Source organism: Cornus florida, unplaced genomic scaffold (genome assembly GCF_030987335.1).
Source record: "Cornus florida cultivar Cherokee Brave unplaced genomic scaffold, ASM3098733v1 CherokeeBrave_3.0.0_Hap2_Chr02, whole genome shotgun sequence".
Lineage (NCBI taxonomy): Eukaryota > Viridiplantae > Streptophyta > Magnoliopsida > Cornales > Cornaceae > Cornus > Cornus florida.
Genome location: NW_026775572.1, coordinates 39,044,350 through 39,067,393, shown reverse-complemented (window position 1 = coordinate 39,067,393; position 23,044 = coordinate 39,044,350). Strand labels below are relative to the sequence as shown.

At 32.8% G+C, this 23,044-nt stretch overlaps 1 long non-coding RNA gene across 1 annotated transcript; it reads right to left on the bottom strand.

Moving 5' to 3' along the window:
- Positions 1-15,158: 15,158 nt before the first annotated feature.
- Positions 15,159-16,268, bottom strand: LOC132286653 (uncharacterized). Its single transcript, XR_009472834.1, has 4 exons — positions 16,146-16,268; positions 15,864-16,020; positions 15,376-15,787; positions 15,159-15,263 (listed from the first exon to the last, which is right to left on the bottom strand). It is a non-coding gene; the product is annotated as an uncharacterized LOC132286653 (long non-coding RNA).
- Positions 16,269-23,044: the final 6,776 nt, after the last annotated feature.

Sequence of the window (23,044 nt, the reverse complement as noted above, 5' to 3'; positions counted from 1 at the left end):
CTCGTTTCTTCCTCGTCCGGACTCCAAATCGAGTGAACTTTTTTTTGAACTTGACTAATTTTTCACTGTCTTTCCAACGGTGTGCTCGGTTGCACCCAGATCTTCCTAGATAATTACCAGTTTACCCTTTTTGCTTTAAGTGCTCGTTTTTCTTCGTCATGCCGTTTCTCCTTTGTCTGGACTTCGAATCATGCGATTCTTGAGTCCATCTTGATTAGTTTTTCGTTGTCCTTCCAGTGGTGTGCTCGGTGGCACCTGAGTCTATAGTTTTCATAAATGACTATTTTGCCCCTAGGGGCTTATTTGTCATATTTTTGATCTTTTGCTTACGCATCAGTTCTCATTAAGTTTCACGACCTCATGGAAGGTCACTTGGACTATTTAGAGTCTTGTTTACTATTTTCTCTTTCGCATTCGGATCCGTTATCGGGTCAATCTTCGGTTTATCACAGGACGTACTGGTTTGAAAAACCAGGGTCGTCACAGGATGGGATCCATAACACTCTGTTAGGTAAGGTAAGGTTGGGTTGGGAGTAGGGAGAGCATTATGCGGTGTGAGTTGTGGTGTATAAGTGTGGTAATAGAGTTTGGGAAGGACCATGATGAGCCTGTGATAAATGTACTTTTAGTGGTCTTACAATCAAAGGAGGATGGTATGAGCTGTTGGTTTGGGATTTTGAGGTGTAAGGGGCCAAGACTAGACCAGCTGTCATACCAAAAATTGGTATTGATTCCATTACCAATTTCAAATTTGACAAGAGGTCTCATGGTAGGTCTGAGTTGCAGAAGTTTTTTCCATGTCCAAGAGCATTGGCTAGGGATATCAACCTCCCAAATGCTCATACCTTTAAGGAGGTAAGCATTCCCATGTGATCCATAACCCTCTATGGCTTGAATATTGTTCCATAGGTGCTTCAAAATTGCTATTCTGTTCCAAGAATGTAGACATGGGATTCCAAGTCCACCAGCCCTTATAAGTAGACAAATGTAGAGCCAAGCAACCTTTGCCCCATTCTTCTTAAGCTCTGCACTTGACCAAAGAAATGCCCTAAAGATACATGTGAGCTTAAGAAGAATGCTACCCATTTGGCTATGTATTACTATCATATACTCTTTGTTGCTAAACTTTCTGTTACATTTTGGTATTATAAAAAATTGAACCAAATAGAAAATGAAATGCATTTTAAAAACTTTGGGGAAAAAAATATTTTTAATAGTAACAGTTATTTTTAAATAGATTTACCAGTATATTTTAGATGTTTATGAAACTTTGCATTTCTACTAAAAAAAATAATAATTATATTTTTTTATACTTTATTTATTTATCATAAATTTTCACTTATGACGGAACACAAGTACTTTTTCCTAGTATATATAAATGTACATTAATACTAGTAAGAGTTGTATGCAAAATGTATCTTTTTTACCTTTAAAAATTGGTGTTGGCCTATTTTGTCAAACTATATAAAAATATACATTAATAAATTTTATGATAATAACGATCCGAGATTCTTCTCAGATAAGTGCATATTGAAGTTAATCAATAATTTATTGCCAAAACACTAATCTTATGTTACAATTAAAGCATCACTATTATTGAGTGATGGTCCACTCAGTAGAATAGATAGATGTGGTGGTTTCAACCTGTTCTGGACTTGAACTTTATCCACTTAAGACTCCTATAATGAAATTTGTAATTCAGAGAATTTCCACATCCTTATGATATAATCAATGCAGTTTACCAGGAAAACAAAAAAGAGAGAACAAGATATAATAAATGCAATATAGCAAATAATAATAATAATAATAATCAAAAATAAATTAAATTAAATTGAACACTTAAAATATAAAGAACATTCAATCAATGCATTCAATTGAATCTGGACTTTCGACAATTGAAAATTCCAATTTTTCCACTAAAAAAAAAAAAAAAAAAGAAGAAGAAGAAGAAGAAGAAGAAGAAGGAGAGAGAGAGAGAGAGAGAAGAATATATAATAAATGCATTATAGTCAAAATAATAATAATAATTAAATTAAATTAAATTAAATTAAATAAGCACTTAAAATATAAAAAAAAAATACAATTAGTGCATTCAATTGAATCTGGACTTTGGAGAATTGAAAATTCCAATTTTACCACTAAAATAGAAAAAAAACAACATATAATAAATGCATTATAGCCAATATATATATATATATATATATTATAATAATAATAATAATAATAATAATAATAATAATAATAAATAAATAAATAAATAAATAAATAAATAAACACTTGAGATATAAAAAAGCATACAATCAATGCATTCAATTGAATATGAACTTTCGATAATTGAGAATTCCAATTTTGCTACTAAAATATTTCTTTCAACCTAAAATCAGTCAAGTTCTCAACTATAAATACCACCTAACAAAGAACTACCCATATAACTTACAATAATTCTTATAAGTTATTGCGCAAACCAAAAGGTCACGCATGGAGCAGACTTCTCTCAAGGTGATTTTCCTGGCCATCCTCTTGGCCACAGCATCTGGTCAGTCTCTCTCTCTCTTTTTCTCTCTCTCTCACACACACACACACAGAAATAGGCCTAGTAGTAAACTTTGTGTGACATGAGATGATATGCTTGATAGGTTTGATGATGTCAACTGTCTCTGGAGCTGAAGAAGGGTACGGAACAGACAACCAACATGAATCTCTTGTCAAAAGCATCAGTGATCCCGGAGTTGAAAAAATAGGCGAGTTGTGTTTTCCTCCTTGCAAAATTGTTTGTGATGGAAAGGGAGAGATTGCATGCCATTGCGTTTGTCCACCTCCCAAACGCTGAACTAATGAAGTTCCTTAAGCTGTGTTTCGTCTACCGTTGAACTAATAAAATAAATTGCATTTCGAGTTTTATCTTATTATTATTTATTTATTCATTTGAAAAAATTACAGTTGTTCATAAGAAAGAACTCGGGTATACCAACTTCTTTAAGAACCCATTTGGGATTGTTGTTGAACAATTAATAATTATTAAAAAATTAAATTTCAATGACTTGCTTTGAAGTGACCATAAAGTAACGAAAAGTTAATGCGGATTAAATTTAAAGCTTAATCGCTGAGAAAGCACCATTAATGCAATTTATTTCTTAAATTATTCTTTTTCACCCTCTTCTCTCTCACACACACACAAACACTATATTGGGTGATAACAGGAACATTGTTGCGGCGTTGCCTTCTTCGCCCCGTTTTGTTTAAGAGCTCTTTCAGAACATCTTGATGAAATTAAACATTGATCTTGATAGAGTAAACCTCAAACTGCACATACATGGTCATAACATCTTGTATAATTTTTTTTTTTTTGGAACTCGAAACTCTCTTGGGCAGGGTTTTTTGGACCCACCCCAAGCACCAAGTAACAAACCGAGGGTACTACAACCAGCCCCATAATGACAGTACCTGTTAAATCAAAATCGGGACATATTAGAACCTAGCCCCTTACCTTACCACTTATAAATTCTTTAGAGGTATTTGTCAATGTGTGTTCGTATTCAAGGGCGAATCTAAAATTGTCAATAGCATGGGCTAATATTTTTTTGGGTGGACTAACAGTAGTAATAATTTTTTTTTTTAATTTTTTTTTACTGGGCTAAAATTAGGTATAAAAAAAAAATTAAAAAAAAATAAAAATTGGGGTGGGCTCAATTAAGCGCTCCCCTGGATCCGTCAGTGTCTGTATCCTTGGCTACCATGAGGTTAATATAAAAATTGACAAAAGAGTGGTTAATCATCCATTTATAAGGCTTGAATACATAGATCAAAACCACATATCTGCAAAAAGTATATTTAATTAATACTTTATATTGAACAAGGACATCATTATTATTAGTGACGAATCCGGAAAATTTTGTTAGGGGAGCAGCCTTTTAATTTGTGGGGCAAACTTATATGGTAGGTCCAATTTTATAATTTCTTTGGAGTTTTCTTCAAAACAAAATTTAAAATTTAAAATTTAAAGTATAAAATGCAAAAATAAATAAATAATAATAATAATAATTAATTCAGTAAGGCAAATTGTAATTTTAGTGGCGGCATCTTCATAAATTCTCAAAATTTTAAAGTATAAAATGTAAAAAATAAGAATTCAATGGGGGCAAATTGTAATTTTAGTGGGGGCATCTTCATAAAATTTAAAAATATTGAGGTCTAAAATAGAAATATGCTAGGTCCGTATGCCCCCACTGGTCCAATGCTAGGTCCGTGCCTGATTATTCTTCATAATTTAGGTCCATGCCTGATTGTTCTTCATTATTTCACAAACAATATTCCAATTTTCGTTTACAACAATCCGAAGCTGCTTAATAGACATACAGGAGATCATAAGTAATCTTAACTTCAACATAAGACCAGAATACATCGCTTCAAAAGTCATGAACCAAGACCATCAACCATACCAGAATGCAATGGCATATGCTAACTGAATATGTAAATTAAACAAGCTGATCGACATAAGTAAATTTTTCCATGCACAACTTACTGATTTTTCAAACATGAGTTCTCTGATTCTTGCCCCAACTATTCATGATTAGCAACTCTGTTTTGAACCAAATTTGGGTACGAAGTAGAGGGGATATTTGGGTTTTAGAAGGTATGATATGGTTTCAATTGCAGGGATTGACTGTTTTTGGATGGAGTTGTTGAAGAATCGGTGGTCCATATCGTGTAGAAGACATCGTTCGTGAGGAAGTAGAAGAAATTGTGGTCGGAGTAGTTTTATGTGTGATGGTACGTAATAGACAAATCCGTAGGAGACAGGAGGCGACACCCTTTGTCTGAGTGAGAGATATCCATGGTGAATGTGATTTTATTTAAGGGTCCACAAGGTGTGGCTTTGAGGATTTTTGGAACCAAACCACTCTCTATGGTTCTAGAAAATCTGAAACTAACCAGACCATTTGAGCAATGGTACCAAATTAATCGTGAAAAAACAGTTTGGTTCGGTTCCATGGTTCTAGTTGAATTTTAATTCCCTATTTTTTTTCCTTGAATTATATATACAGTAAAAATAACAATAAAAGCATTTACATTCCCGAATCAAAGACTAAAATAACAAGAGAAAAAGATAAGGGAAAGTGAGTAAAATAGACCTAAAAGCTAAATCCAAAAAATTAAAATAAGGTTGAATCTTACTGAAACTAAAAAGGATGATAAATCCATGGTTCAAAACTAAGAAACTTGATTCGTTGTCGTAGTTGGTTGTGCTTGAGACGCAAATACATCGTGAGAATCACAGATTTGTGAAGTAAAAGTGAGAGAGAAGGGGCGAGAGTGTGAGAAAGGACGTAACTAATGGCAGCGATAAAAGATTGACGGCGATGACCAAACTTCAAAGGTTGCGCAAGAGAGATTGATCAACAACTGAATCCTACGGCGATGAAAACTAAGAAGTGAATGAGGTTGCATGAGCAAAAAAAAAAAAAATGGGATCGATACTAGAGAATGTTGGCACACACCCAAAAATCAAAACAAAGAGAGAAGCGAAAGTAAATAAATAAATAAAAATCAAATAGTGATGAATTTTAGATCATGTTTGATCGTTGTACCGAAACCTCTTTCAAAGTTAAGAGTAGTATATAGGTATAACTATATATATATATATATGATAGGGAATATTAGCCCAAGTAGAAGTCTAGCTATAATACCCCTATATTTTAAAGAATTATTTAACTAAAATAAATGCCTTTAAATGAATTTAAAAATTTTATTTATTTTAAATTAATTATTTGTTTATTTGTTTATTTGATTTATTGGTATGATGATGTGCTTGATTGTTGATTCATTTGTTGACGTGTTGATTTTTATTTGTATGGTATGACTTGGTTGTTAATTCTTATTTGATAATGTGGATCATATTTTTAGTTGTTTTAATATTAAGTATTTATTTATTTAACTATTTGTTTAAGTTTAATGAACTGGCTTAGATTATTTGGATCAACGGATTTGGGTCTTGGGTTGAAGAAGGAAGCTTAAAGGATTTGGGATGGTTTAAAGGCCCATGGATTTATGCACGAGTATATATATTAATATATATATATATATATTATGCATATTAAATGGATTATATATATATAATTATATAGAGAATTAAATATTTATAGTAAGTATATATGTATAGGACTTTATGCATATATATGGTAGGTATAATTAAAAAAGTTTTATAAATATATATTACATAATATATATATTTATATTTATATGTTTTATGTATATTAATATAGTTGGAATCCTACATGAAAGAGGATTTGAATTGGCAATATATATTATTTATTTTTATTATGTGAGGAATATATATATATATATATAAAATATAATATATGTGTATATTTTTTATTTACGGTTATTATTATTTTTATTTGGGTAATCATACTAGGAATAGGATTAGGGTATTAATGTGTATAAATATACACATAAGGTTATATTGTTAAAAGATTTTTCACGTTAGAAAAAAATAAGAGAAGTAGAGAAAAAGAAAAAGGAAAGGCTGACAAAGAAAAGGCCGGATCAGAGAAAAAGGATATCGGATTTGGAAAAGACAACCAAGGTTAATGTGTTGGTTTCGTTTCGAAACCTTCAGGCAAATTCTTTTCTAACTCTCCTTTTAGAACCCATAAGTTTATCACCTTGGGTATCAAAATCTATAGATTAAATTGGCATGTTAATCACCTAAACATAAGATAAATGAATGTGAAGAAATTTATTAGAAGAAAATGAAGAATCCTTCTTCAACTAGGAAACTTTCTCCAATATCCGTTTTAGTATTCTGTCTGCATCTCTTTTCTTGAGTATCAAAATGGCTCAAATCCTGCATGGTTGAATGGAAATTCAATTATCTACAATTTTGTATTTTACGAAAGTTTCGTGAAATTGATGTTTACCTTGTCAAAACTGGGTTGGAAGACAGTACGAATTATATATATATATATATCTTATCCCACAATTGTTTTAACCAATTTGGATAATTTGTATTGGTTGGGTGTTGACCATATAATTCTTAATATTTATATTTAATGTGTAACGTGTTATTTAGACATTGCTAGATTGTGTAACTTACGTGTTATATATGCCTGCATGTTATACTGCAACACATAAATAAATAAATATAACCTAATCAATTAAAAAGTTATTCATTGATATTCATCATGTTTATATATGTGATGGTGGCGTTGATGAAATCATAATAAGTTGTTTATTTAAATTAATTATATGCTTATAACTTGCATGGAGTGCCTATGTATGATTTATTTCATAATTAATTGTAAAGTTTGATACATGGTTAAATTGGAGGCATGGATGAGTTACTAAAGGCATAAATAAATTGCCTTATTAATTGTATGAATAAAATATATACATGGGAAATATGGATGAATTGCTAATTAATAGTATGAATAAAAACATACTTTTGGAGGCATGAATGAATTCCTAAGATATAAACATATTGTCATTTAATAGGCACGGTTGATTTGCCAAAGTATAACTGTATTACTTGTAGAGGTATGGTTGAGTTGCTATCATATAAATAAACATATTTCTAGAGGCATGGTTGATTTGCCAAAATGTAAATAAATATTTGTGGAGGCATGGATGATTTGCCAAATTATAAATAAATTGCTAGGTAAGTTAGATGATTAAATATACATCTATGGATATTATATTTATAAGTTGTAAGTGAGAAATATTCTTATTAAAATAAACTAATGTTTAAAGGATAATATATTATTTTATAGTATAAATAAAATAATACTAGTGTAGGCATGGATGAGATGCCAAAGTATAGATCTTTGCTATATGATCTTTATAAATAAAATCATACATCGGTGGAAATTGGGATTTGGATTGAAGGAAAATATTTCTTAGATTATTATTTATTATTTAAATGGTTAAATAACTGTTCAAATATGGAATTTAGGTTTAAAGGAGTTTTCTCTTAAAAATGGAATGTACTTGATGGTTAGTTTAAATATGGAGGTAGTCTTATCATTGTTTATGATCTTGGATTTCAAGGAATATATTAATGAACATATTCTTTATAAATTTATACATATAATATATATGTATCATCTTATATTAAAGGTTAAAACTTTATTATGATGATTTTGGTCAGAGAAGTTTTATTTATTGGTTTTCAGAGGCTTGGTAGAGGGAACTTGCTTGTGGGCATAACCCACGATTTATTTTTCAGGTTATTAGAAGTTCCAGTCTTGAGGTTGAGGATCCGTAGCTGGGAGACTGTCATTCATCTACTCATCTTGTTTACTTTTTAGTATTGTTACTTAATGTTAGATGTCTGCTAAATTAACAATTTATGGTTTAAGGGTCCTTGACTTATAGGATTCCCGAGTTGTATTTTAGAATTTTAAATTCATGAAATTTATTTTTGTAAATGAGGTTTTATTTTATTAATAGAATTTCATTCAGCGATTTATTCATTCTTTTAATTTTTTTTGTATTCTGTGTTCGTTTATTGCCATATTATTTTTGATATCTCCGTGTTTTTGGATGTGGGTCTGCCCAACCTATACGTGGAAATTCGGGGGTATCACACTAGCCAACACAAAAGCCTAAGAAGTTGGCATATAGTACACATAGATGGGATAACAGTGACTTCTATGCGGATTAACTCTCTTAGTCCTTGGTGGAAAAGTAAAGGGAACCAATTCCCTAGGTAGATACTACTATCAAAACTCTCATATATAAAAAAAAAAAAAGAGGTCGGACAACTCATGAGGTACGCCATAAATCCCATATTTAATCTTTTATGGGATATTCAATCGTCAAGTACTAACTTGACCGTCGGAGTGCACCCGGCCAGCACCACGCCGATCGTCACTTCTCTCTTGTCTTGTAGGAAACACCCCACTCTGGGCCGCGTGTAGATTTTTACATCAACTGGCTCCATCTGTGGGAAACGATTCGGAATCGTCAAGAACATGTTCGACTATGCAGACTTAATGGGTCTCAGAAATAAAAGGAATATCCTATCATCTTTGGGTAAACAAGATAATACCCCTCGCCAGAGAACATGATTGGGTCATAAGCTACGACGAACTTTACTTCAATTTAAATTGGAGTGGTTGACTATCCCATGAGATGTTTCTTGTGTAAATCTATCATCTGTTGGAGTGCAACAATCAAACAAATAATCCCTGTTTATAATGAGCCAATATGATTGACACAAGAAACTACTCGATCAAATATAAAAGGAGTTTGGAGCTGGCTGACTTGCACTATCAAGGTGAGACATTTTTATAGAAAGTTTCAAACGAAGTATCTATTGTCAATTGAACAAGTATGTTCACTCTAAAATCACTCTTTAAGAATTATGCATGAATTCTTAAAAGTATACTTCTCTCCAAATGCAAAAATTAATGTGTCTTAGAATGCTAATTATTTTATGTATTCAAAATTTTTTTAAAAAATAATTATAGGAATGGATTTATATATTAAACTAATAGTGTTATTAGTTTGCCTTTATTTTAAACATTGATCGTGCTCCATCTCATATATCAATCTTTTGATTTTAATGTGTTATTTATTTACCTGGAGAAAAGATCTTGTGCTTTGTTTCCATTCTTATGATCTAGAGTATGATATCATTTAAGTGACTTAAAATAATATTTTGTGATCTGAGCTGAGTACATCCTTCTATGAATAAGCATATTGTAGTCACTAAGTGACAATAAAGAAACACTTAAATGTGATTTCACTTCTTTTTTTTTTTTGGAAGTAAGGTGTTAAGAAATTGTCTTCTTAGTCATCTAAATTAAGAAAGTGTTGTGATTGAATATTGAATACTATAAATAATATAATGAGCCTTGCCACATCATGGATATGGGATATTGGGTGTTCATCAAACATACTTTTGTGACACACCAACTAATGCGTGATACATGGGGGTTTCTATGCATCCTCATCTATAAAAGATGATCTAGGTAATTGCTCAACCTAAGTTGTCAATAAAAAATCAAGAAATTTTGTATATCACACAATGACACTAGTTGCAAGCAAGAACTATGGAGTACATTTTTTGCGTCCATAAAGTGTACATGTTCTTCAAATTAAATTGATTTCTAACCCTGGCCTCAAAAACTTGAATATTATTATTATTTTATTGGTATCAGTAGAAAATCTAACAAAATGGACAAGTTCCATGTCATCGGAGTCTCTAGCTATTTGCATCACGACCAATTAAATGTCCAGGCCTTTTACCAGATAAGAACTTATATGCTTATTATACCTTACAGTACTGGAAGATTTATTAACTTATCGTTTCAATGTATTTTTAAAAGCATAATTCTTTCATTATACTTCTTTGGAGATTGGTTTTGTGTACCCTTGTAGTTGATGGGTACTTTTAGTGAAAAAATATAGCACAATAAATCTTTCTTGGATTTATAGGTAGTACTATTGTAATATCAGTAGCACCTGTAATAGAGTTACTTGTGCACTTAATTGACATGCAGTAGGAGTTTAATTTTTAAAAACTGCTCTACTATAATCTGGCTTAAGTGATTAGTTTCCATTCACTTGAAATTACAAGATGAAGCACAAGAAACGAACTGAAAAGGAAATATTATATCATGCAAATTTTATATAGATTAATGATCTGTGAGTTATTTGGTCTCACTAAGATAGGATTTTCTACTGCAACTTCGATAATTTGAAGAGTCTCTTGGGAACACACAAGTATAAGACACAAAATGTATCACGTCTTCCGTGAATGACACATTACATATGCTTACCAGCGCGTCATGGTTAATGTCGAAACTAGCTCATTTCATTTGTTATAATTATGTTTTTATCATATTTGTCCCTATGCTGGCAAAAACTAATATAGCCCCAACAAGGATAGTTTGTAAATGCTTATAATGCAGGTAACATTACAACAGTTCTGGCTTTTACCAATGCTCAAAAGCGCCGGTAAAAGTCTTAAAAAGCGCTGGTAAATCCAGTGTTTGTAGGCCTTTACCAGCGCTTTTCCGAAAGCGCTAGTAAATTCCTTTTACCAGCACTTTTCCAGAAAGCGCTGGCATAGAGTATTTAGCAGCGCTTTTCGGAAAAGCACTGGTAAAAGGACTTTACCAGCGCTTTTGCATAAAGCACTGGTAGAGTGTATTTACCAGCGCTTTCTGGAAAAGCGCTGGTAAAAGGACTTTACCAGCGCTTTCTGCAAAAAGCGCCGGCGCTTTCTGGAAAAGCACTGGTAAAAAGACTTTACCATCGCTTTCTGCAAAAAGCGCCAGTAGCGCTTTTTGCAATAGCGCTGGTAGAGTGTATTTACCAGCGCTTTTTAGCGAAGCACTGGTAAAGGGTAATTTTAATTTTTTTTTTCCTCTCTCCCTATGCCAGCGCTTCTTAAAAGAGCGATGGTAAAGGGGTTTTTTATTTTATTTATATATATATATATATATTTTTTATAGTTTTTGGAAAAAAATATCAATACAACTATTGCAACTACCAACTACTAAATGTCATCCAATATAACACAAGTTAATATAAAAATACCATCTAAATTGTTTTTACATAATACAACCACAAAGTTAACCTTGCCAATATGAAAATTACCATCAAAATTAGCTACTAATACAACCACAAGTTAAGTTGATAAATGTCAACCAAAAAGCAAAACTGTATACTAATACAACCACAAGTTAACCTGTCAATATACGATCCAAATTGTCTAAATAAAGCTACTAAATGTCAGACAAAAAGAATTAAGAATTTTTGACAAATGTAGTACAAGTTTTTCAAAAAGAACCTATCCAAGGCGAAGGCAATTCAGAAAGAACAGCCATGACCTCATCTTAAACTTCAACAAGTCTTCTTGCCCATTTGATTTGAATTACCCTACATTTTTTTTATAAATTCATTACGCACACATTATAATAAATGAAAATTTAACATATATATAAGAGAAATTAAAAATTCATAACCTTAACTGAATTGGCATCACGACTAGAAAATGAATTTGGGGATACTTTAGGAGGAGCATTTAAAGAATCAGAACCCTTCAAAATAAGAAAACAAAATACATGAAATCTTGGCATAAGTAAACATATATTTAGTAAAGAGTAAAACTAATAATAAATATACCTGTCCACTACAATTTTGTTGTTGCATCTACATTAGCATAGCCACCTGTTGTTGTAAATTTTCCAACTTGTTATCATAGTTGGCTCGTAAATTTTCCAACTTGTTGTCATACTCGGCTTGCATTTTTTAAATGCTCTCCTGCAACTCTACGCGTGCAGCACGTGCCTCCTCATTAGATTTTTTTCGCATTATTAATCAGTTCATCTTTACTAGGAGAGGGCCCCAAACATCGCTTGGTGTAGGCCCGAAGCCAAGCATCCGCACATGACCAGTTCTCTCTTCTCCCCTCACAATGGAGAACAAATCATTGGAACTGCCAATAGGCAAGTCAGAGTAAACTTTTTGAAGTTCTTTTATGTTTTCCTGCAAAAAAAAAAATAAATGTTTGAACTACCATGACATACTACTATGAAACAACCCGACAAATCTAATGAAATGAATGATAGAACAGGAATCCAAAAACAGCTGAACAGAAAAGTAATTAGATAACAAATTGGTAATGATGAAAGCCAAAGTGTTCTGAAACAGCAGTGCATCACACAATGTGAAAATATAGTTGTACATACCTTTGAACTTTCATACAATCTAAAGCTTCAAAATATTCACACCCACTTCATTTACAGACAAAATGCTAGAAATTAAAGGAATGCTAAAAATTGTGCGCAATATACTGACATTTCAGAACCTAAATAGTAGTACTTAGCTTCAACCTGAAGTTTGAGGCACATTTATTTATTTGTGTGTGTGTGTGTCTGAGGTCCATTTTACTTACAAATACTTGCATGCCTAACTAAATTTCTGTTATTTTTAATTTATCCTTGTGTATTATTGTGTAGTTGAAGATTTCCTTATTCATGACATCTGTGTCTTAGTTGCTTTAGCAGAACAACAGTCTAATTCAGAAAGATTAAAGCAGGTTCGCTATTCAAAGTATTATTTTTCTTATACATCAGTATTTTATGGTAGTACTATATATGATTTTATTATTTTTTATTTTATTATTTTGAGCAAGTAGGGGATTACCCAAGTCCTCTCTATCATAGATGGTCAGCATCAACCTTGGCTGAATGGTATGGAGCTGTTGGAAGATGCTCAACAAAATAAGCATGTTCTATCCACTGGATGTGAAAAGTATCTTGAGCCTGAATATTGACTATTTGTTTTTTTTACCACACTAAGATTATGATGCTATTAAGACACCTAAGTAATTAATTATCATTTTATGAACCAGGATTGACATGTTACTTTAAGGTGGATTATGTGAGGGACATGTAATAGAAATAGTTGGGCCATCATCATCTAGGAAAACACAAGTAAGAACTCCATTCACTTATAATTACAATCATTAAAACGATACAAGTTAGTTGAAATTTCAGATGCTTCTGAATTATGTTTCTAACTGTTTTATGGCCTCTAAATCACTAAATTATTATACTATTCTTGGCCCACAATTTGATCACCAGATTTACCAAAGTTATGCTATTGATCTAAAATCTTGTAACTGTCCAGGTTTGCCGACAGGCAGCCTCAAATGTTGCAAAGAATCATATGGGTGGTGTTATGTTCTTAGACACAGGAAATTCCTTTTCTCCTAAAAGCATTGCACATTACATCAGCCAGATCTCAGATCATGCTGATAAAGAGGTCAGGTATCTTGTCTCGCTGTTATAGTTCTTTCTTTCTTTTTGTTTGCTCAGATGGTCATCTTTGGGTCTGGAAATGAATTCAGGAAACAAGGCTCTTGGACTTCCTTTTTAGGCATGTTGTTGATGCTTGCTCCATTGTAATTTTCCAAGAAGATTTGTTCCCAATATAATTCATAGTACATGGTATGTAAAAATTTCAGTGACTTTCTGGGTTAGGAAAGCTTGTGTGTGCGTGACATTTCTGGTGATTGTCTTCTCTTAAGATCTACATACATGTCCCCACCCTTTTTCTTGAGATTTCTCTTTCGGCTCTAATTTTTTTGTCAGGGATCTTTCTTGCAGGGGAACTACAAAATTCTTCATCTTATATGTTGAACTTGTTTCAATTGTAGTTTATTTTATTTGGTTATGGAGAAAAAAACGCTAACATTTCTACAAAACCTGATTTTTTATTTAAAAAAAAAAAAAAAATAATAGGTTCTAAAAGCCTTCTACATAGAAGCACAATTGCAATTCAACTTTGAGCACCACAAAACCTAATCCAGATAGGAATAACAAATATGTGATTCTATGAATTGATAATTTATGTGAGATACTGAAAATTCTGCATGCCTGATTTCAGTCAATTATTGATTAGAAACAATATCTGACCATTCAAGTCCCAACTAAAATATGATCTTCAAATCTAACAAGATTTCAAAGCAAACATAGTCCGCCTAGAGGTAAGAGCTGCGACAAAAAAATAATAACTACAATAAAAAAGACATACTATTATGAATCTCATTCAAATACCCAGTAAAGGGTTTCTATCCCCTGATAGAATTGTTTAAAATTCAAATATCCTCATAAAGACTGCACCAAGAGTAAAGATCTATAGAATCAGCCCATCGTCCATCATTACCCATTCCTCAAGGATCCAAATAATGGAATTACTCAAAGCTGTAGTAGCTACTTCTGAAATACAACTATATATGTGTATATCATACTTTTAACATGATTGAAAATGCAAGGATGACCAAAAACTATACATGTGTATATCATACTTTTAAGACCACTGCACTGGTATGAGTAAGAAATTAACACAAACAATAAACAACAAATAGCAAATACTTCTCCTCCACAACACAAATCAATCAACAAGAAGCCTCCACATACAATGATCCCATACTCCCATGCTTTTAATAAATACAAGAAAGTAAATTGCCTCCACATGGGCCGATGATAAAGAATGAAATTAAAATGCCTCCACACGGGCCGATGATTTAAAAATTGGTCACTTCAAGGCATATGACCCTTAATACACCGCAAAGAGTTTAAAAATTGGTCACTTCAAGGCACGTGACCCCCTTTTTGCAAAATGGAAGCATGAAAACTTACAATCATCTCCGAAGCAGCAGCATCAATAGCTTTGCCATCCTTATTTATATGTGTGCGAATGAATAAATCTGCACGAGAAAGCTGAATACCTTCGTCTTCCTCAATCTATAAAAGAAACATAGACATTGTGATATATATTATTATTTACCACTAACATTTATAATCATTCAACGACATAAGAACTGAAATAATTTATATTGCTAAAACTTCAACTAACCTCGGCAAAAACACGTGCAAAGCTTTTTGTTCCTGTAGTATGCATCATTGTCTACTTCCCACGACATTCTTTGTTTTTTTTACTGACCTCCTATAAAAAGTGAGAAAAAGTAAACGTTCTAACATTCCATCTAAAATAATGACTGAAAGCAGATAAACTATAAATTTAACTCATTGACTTTAAACAAAATTGGTAGATGGAGGATTACCTTCGCCATAGGCATACCCCAATGCCTAACCAAAAATTCCCAATACTCCTTTTCAACATCAGGTGGTGGGTTTGCCAATCTTTTTGCATCTGTATCCCTAACTGAGTAATATTCACTTTTTAATTCACACTTGTACCCCCTCCATTTTTTTCTGATGGAAGATATTGTCCAATGTTTTGACATGATTCCCACATCATACTTTCCCTGAAAATGTGATAATTGCTACATGTTAATCCACTTTTTCCATAAAAATTATTTTAATATCATTGAAGGGTTTTACCTTTACAACGTTCCACATATCCTCCTTCAGCCGTTTAGGCATCTCCCACCAAGTTTTGTAGCACAAAGGAGCTAAATTAGCATTCCGGGCAAGTGTTCCCAAATAATTAGTATATGTACCACTTCCAGGGTCGATCGGTTGTCCAAACTTATTAACCCTAAACAAAAATTAACAATTGTAGATGTTTAGTACAAAAATAAAGATAGAAATCCTTTTTTCTCCTTCATATTGAATATAGTCTAATTATGTAAACTATATAAGATGATCTCTATATCTATGTACCTTAATGGTAATAAGGTTGTCGCGGTTACGACATTCTTGCATCGTGTCGGGCCCCGTCTCTTCTTCGGCGGTGGTTGGGATGATTTTGAAGTTGAAGCTTCGGTATTTTATTCACTCACTTTTTCCACTCACTAACTGTTCGTTTCATTGTCAGCTTATTATTTATCCTTCCTGTAAAAGAAAACAAAAAAGTGAGAATTCATTTAAGAGAATGCAATCAAATTGTTTAAAAAAAGGCAGTGCACAATCCAGGAAAAATCAATAAAAAGAAATAAAAAATACCTCAAAACTTTAGGGTATTTTTGGTTGTCCAATGGAAATTATATAAAACCATTCTATTTTGGTAAAATCATTGATTACACTTATACAATAATGTGCCAAGAATAGATTAAAACATATTAAAAATATATAAGCACACAAAAAAACTAAATCAGTTTTCACGGGAAGCGTACATGTGCATGCTACGAAATATGATACTGCAATATTATTATCAAAGTTGCATATATATATATATATATATATATATATATATATATATATATATATATATATAGTGAATCAGAGCTTATAATATCCAAAAAAGACATTTGACATCCAAAAAAGACGTTTCACATCCATTGAGTAGTAGATATGGAATCATCCTAAATCTTATCTTTATTAAGGTCATCATCAACATCATCATCTTCTTCTATAGTTGTTCCAAGCAAATCAGCTCTTGTCCAAAACGTGCTATCATCAGGTACATCCAAGTTGTTATCCATATGTTCTGCATGAAATGGCTCCTGAACTTGATAAAATTCAATATCATGCTCTGGCATATCATAAAGGTCTCGCGGTTTTACGCCAATAACCACTTTCCACTCATTGTCAATGGGATCATCAACATAGAATACTTGTTCAGCTTGAGATGCTAGAATGAAAGGCTCATCTGCTCCCAACAATCATGACGAATTAACAAGCTTAAATCGAAAATCATCCTCCTTTATTCCTCTACCCTTGGACAAGACATCAAACCAATCACACTTAAACAATACCACCTTCCTATTTACATTGTAATTTAACTCAATGATATCAGTCAGCACACAATATTACTGACTATCTCCTGTGACGGGATTTTGATCGGTGGCTCTTGCACAACTAGATGTCACTACCTTTATGACAACTCCACTGTTCTGAGTCTTTCTCTATCTCTCAACATCTCTAACATGAAACTTCAAACCATTGATCACAAACTTCTTAAACCATTTCGCGACAGGGTTTGGACCTTGTGCTAGCCACCTCAGCTCATTAGGAATTGGATCCTCACTATCTCGCAACTGTATTCATAAAGATATAACTTATATAATAAGGTAATTTTTTATAAACCTATAATACACCAACAACACAAAAGTCAAATACTTACACGTTCATTAAACCATTTGTGAAATAAATCATGAGAAATCTTCTTTAATTGTCTTGGTTTTAAATAGCGCTGCCTCATTTTAAGAAATCTCTTATGTTTTCTGCATTGTGAAAATATAATGTTAAACATATTTCCTATTAAACTAAATGAAGTTTGACATGAATATAATCATGTAATATATTGGGGAACTTAATCTTACTCAATGAATGGTTCTGCTCCATGATAATTGAACAAAACATACCGATGAGCTTACACCAAAGTCATCTCATCTAGATTAATGAACTCTTGTTTTCCCAAGGCATGGCCTTGTGCACCAAAATCATTCACTTCCTCTCCATCAAGCACATTATCGGAATTCCTTTGGGGCCTATCGAATCTTGTCTCAATATTTGTCAGATAACATGAACAAAAAGTTTAGCATTCTTCCGCTAAATAACCTTCTGCTATTGAACCCTCGGGATGACTTCTATTTCGCACGTAATTTTTCAAAGTCATAAGGTACCTAAATATAAAGAATGAAATTTAATAATATTAGAATTATTAAAAAATAAACAAACTATAAACGAAAATTCATTAAATATCTTAACCTCTCAATTAGATACATCCAACGGTATTGCACTGGTCCTGCAATCCTTGCCTCGTGAGCTAAGTGAACAGATAAATGTACCATTATGGTAAAGAAGGCAGGTGGGAATATCATTTCCAACTGACATAGTATTAAAACAATCCGGTGTTCCAATTTATCCAAGTCTTCAGGCCGAAGAGTCTTTGAACACAGCTCTCGATAAAAGTTACTGAGCTCGACAAGTACTGAGCAAACATTCTTAGGCAATATCCTACGAATGGCTATGGCTAGAAGTTGTTGCATCAATATATGACAATCATGACTCTTCAACCCACTAATTGTACGCTCTTTTAATTTCACACAACGTGCAATGTTAGATGCATACCTATCTAGAACTTTAACATTTTTCAACACTCAACATAATGTGCTCTTTTCAAGTGAAGATAGCGTAAAATTTGCAGGAGGCAAATAAAATTTGTTTGAACCACGCTTTTTTGGGTGAAGTGAAGGCCTTACTCCCATATCCTGTAGGTCAAGTCTTGCTTTTAATGTATCCTTCCCTTTCTGATCATTCATCAATGTGTGAAGTATATTATCACATATATTTTTTTCAATATGTATCACATCTAGATTATAACGCAGAAGATTATACTTCCAATATGGTAATTGAAAGAATATACTCTTCTTTCTCCAATTGTGCGGCAGACGTGTCCGATCTTCACGCTTCCGATCTTCATTCATTGTATGCACACTCTTTCCAAATGGTGGAAATTTAAGGCTCTCTAATTCATGTAACAATTGTGGTCCAGATAACATAGGCGGTGCACACCTTACCTCTTCAGTGCCGTCAAATGATTTACAATGCCTATATTTATGATCTTTTTCAAGAAAAAAACGATGCCCATCATAACATATTTTCTTGCTATGATCTAAGAAATGAGAGTAAGTGTCTTTGTTACAAGTAGGACAAGCCAAATACCCTTTTGTACTCCAACCGGATACCATTGCATAACCAGGAAAGTCAGAAAGAGTCCAAAACAATGCTGCATGCATACGGAACATCTCATTTCCTGAAGCATCATAAGTTTCCACCCCATCAATCCATAACTCTTTTAATTCCTCTATCAAAGGCTGCAAGTAGACATCAATATCATTTCCAGGTCCTTTAGGGCTAGGTATCAAGGTTGATAGAATAAAATAAGGCTGTTTCATGCACATCCATGAGGGTAAGTTATACACAAGTATCAAAACAGGCCATGTACTGTGTGCAACACTCATGGTCTTGAATGGGTTGAACCCATCAGTTGCTAATGCAAGCCTAACATTCCGATGATCACTAGAAAATGTTGGGTATCTTTTATCAAAGCTATCCCATGATGAGGAGTCAGCGGGATGTCTTATCAATCCATCCTTGATTCGCTCTTCAGCATGCCATTTCATAGAAGAAGTTGTCTTACTTGACATGAACAATCTTTGGAGTCTTGGCTTCAAAGGAAAATATCATATAACTTTAGCAGGAATTTTTTTATTTGTTGATGAGGATGATGTACTTCCATTGCCCTCAGTTTCTGAATCAAAAACTTTCCACCTTGACTTGCCACAATTATGACACATTTCATCATTAGAGTGCTCCTTCCAATACAACATACAATCAGAGGGACATGCATGAATCTTATCATATTTAAGACCCAGGTCACCAATCATCTTCTTTGTTTCATTGAAGGTTTTTGGTAATGTCTCGCCATCTGGTAATCCATCTTTTATCACTTTTAACAGATCAGTGAATGATTTGTCACTCTAATTATATTTAGTCTTCACTAAATATAGCATCACTACATAGGATAACTTTGAAAACTTTTTACACCCAGGATGTAACTCTTGGTTTGCATCTTCCAATAGCCTATAAAATTTATCGAACTCTTCATTTGACACCCTTTGGTGCTGATCATTTTCTCCGTTGGTCTCTTCCCTCCCTTCAGTTGGAACACCAAAACCCTCGTGTAAGAGTCCATGCATATCATCATTTTTGTTTGCATTGATATCCTCGTGTGTTGTGTGTACATCAGTTTGCCGAGAAGATGATGGCACTTCTTCCCCGTGATAAAACCAAGTTGTGTATGATTGAATAAACTTATTGCATACCAAATCATCTCTCACCTCAGAACATGATTTTTTTATACAATTGCCATAATCAATACAAGGACAATATATACGCCCATCCTTCCCAACTCACTCAAATGAGATATCTAGAAACTCTTCAACTCCACGCAAGTATGCTGAACTTAACCTATTTGCATAGTAATGCATAAAAAAAATCAAATTTCTTAAATTGTTGTTATTAGATTAAGTAACCTAATCAAACTACAATCTGAAGTACCTTGACTGAGTTACCAACTTCTATCCATGATATTATATCAAGTAACCTAAATAAAATATATGGACAAGAAATATATTATTGGTAAACATGATAACAATTTAGTCAAGGTATTTGAAAGAATAAAAAAGTAACATGTACAAAAAAAATCATTACTACTCCATTAAAACAAATTCCTCAACAAAATGTAGCTAAGGTTCCTAAGAATGATTGTAAATTTTTAGTAAAATATCATTATGCAAGATGGGTCCATTGTGTACAGCAAGAAAGTAACAGGTTATAATTCAAATCTCCAAAAGTTCCACATGAACATAAATAAATTATTTGCATTAATCAAAATAAAAACATATTACAACACGATTATTTGTAAGAGTTGACAATTCAACAAGATGATATACCAAAGTTGATTTACCTATCATGCAACAAGTAGAATATATATATTGATGAACTAATGAAACTCATAAGGAATAATTTTAAATGAATAGATAAAAAATTAAAAAGTAGGAAAAGCAATCGTCACTACCTTCAAAGAATATTAGCTAATCAAATGCGAGTTATCCCCTTATTGATTGCTAATGCGAAGGAAACTGAGACAAAGGCTGAATTATAGTGGTCACACTGTCAGCAATAGCAAGAACATAGCAAGCTCAGTGTCTTGTAGCATAAAAGACATAATTTTTTTTTTTTCAAGTAGAAGGCAAACAAGAGAACAAAATTGTTTTTGACAAAAAAAAAAAACCGAATATTATATGAAAACACTAATCTGACCAAGTAATTATTTACATATGCCCAAACACCCATATGCACACGTGGATATTGATTATTAAAAAAAAAAATTATTGTTTCTCATTAAAATGCAACACAATACAACAGTAAGAAAATTGAATAAATTGGCTATATTATTTATTGAAAATGATATATAAGAAAAAGTTGAATGCAAAAAAATTGGTTAAAAAAATAATAGAAATGTAACCTTAAAATATATCTAGATGTTGGGATTAGTAGAGGCCAAAATTAGACCTTGTCTATCATGAAGCATACTTGTATTTAGAGCCTAGTAGAGATTGTGGGTATGAGGCAAATGAAAGGTGTGTTGGGTTCAAGGCCCCCTCAGTGTATGAAAAGGTGCCTTGGTTGCAGACCTTGCATAGCTGCTTTAGTTACTCATCCCTACACCAAATATAATTCCACGAAACAAGCAGCTATATAAGATGAGAACTACTATCTTCTCTCTTGGAAATGCAGATGTGGAGATAAGTACTTTCAACCTTGAAACTACTGCTTTCACACCAAATCTTAGAATCTTCTATGTAATGGAACACGGAGGGTGCTGATCACCCCCACATGGGATATGGTCCACACACACTCTCTCTATATGTGTGTGTGTACTATGTATATAACATGTACTTTAATTATTTAGAGGGAAAATTTCCAGCCTAGGCAAGAAATAAGGTGGCTTGTTGTTAGACCTTTCAACACAAGTGAGAAGTGCAAAGGCAATACAGAAAATGCATTGAACATTCTGAACAACTTATTTGACACTAAAAGGATAGAGGCGTTCAACATCGGCAATTACCTCGACATTTCATTAAATTCAAAAAATTTAGGTCCATATTCAAGAATCAAGAGGCGTATTTCTTGACCTCTAACATAAAACAGTACATGTGCATGCACCTCTATGTGTGTTTGTGGGGGGATTGTATGTTGGCCACAATGTCCATTATTTAATTCCATGCCAAATTCCACATAAGAACACACTGAACAAAGGCCGAAGAGCACAATGAAGACCAAGAAAAATAGGCAACCAAGTTACGTACATTTTCTTCCTTGTTTTCCTTCTCTTCTTATTTTTCTTTCCCCACCGGGCCCCCCCCCCCCCCCCCCCCCCCCCCCCCCCCCCTCCTTCATAATTGTCTTGTGTATGTAAAGTATATCAAATTAGAATCAGGAAGGGTAATAATACCACGTGAAACAAATTTTAATTACACAGTTATAATCATATCAAGAAAGGATTGTGAGCCACCAGCATGGTTATCCATAGAAATTTCACAACACTAAATAAAATGTATAAATTATAGGCATTTATGATACGTACTCTTTATACAACCTGAGATAAGTATGATTTTCGGTGCATACAACCTCTAGGCTCTAAATACAAGTATGCTTCATGAACCTACTAATCCTTATTTTAAGGTTACATTTCTATTATCTATTGAAAATGATATATAAGAAAAAGTTGAATGCAAAATTTGTTGGACAATTAAAAAGTGATCAATTCACAGACAATTTTTATTTATTTATTTTATAATACATTGTTGGCTCCACACTAACGGTGGGTGGCTTCACCATCCCCACTACACTGAAGAGAATCTTCTTATTCAGCATTATTACAGTTTAATCTCTGTCTGAAACTCTCTCCATTTGCAATGTGATTTATTGCAAAATTGTTTATTTTGATAATGTATAAGTTTGTGATTCCAAACCCGGAGCTTCCTGTTTGCATCACCTTGAGCATTAACATAACAGTCCTTTGCCATTGTCTAATAAAAAGATCTAAC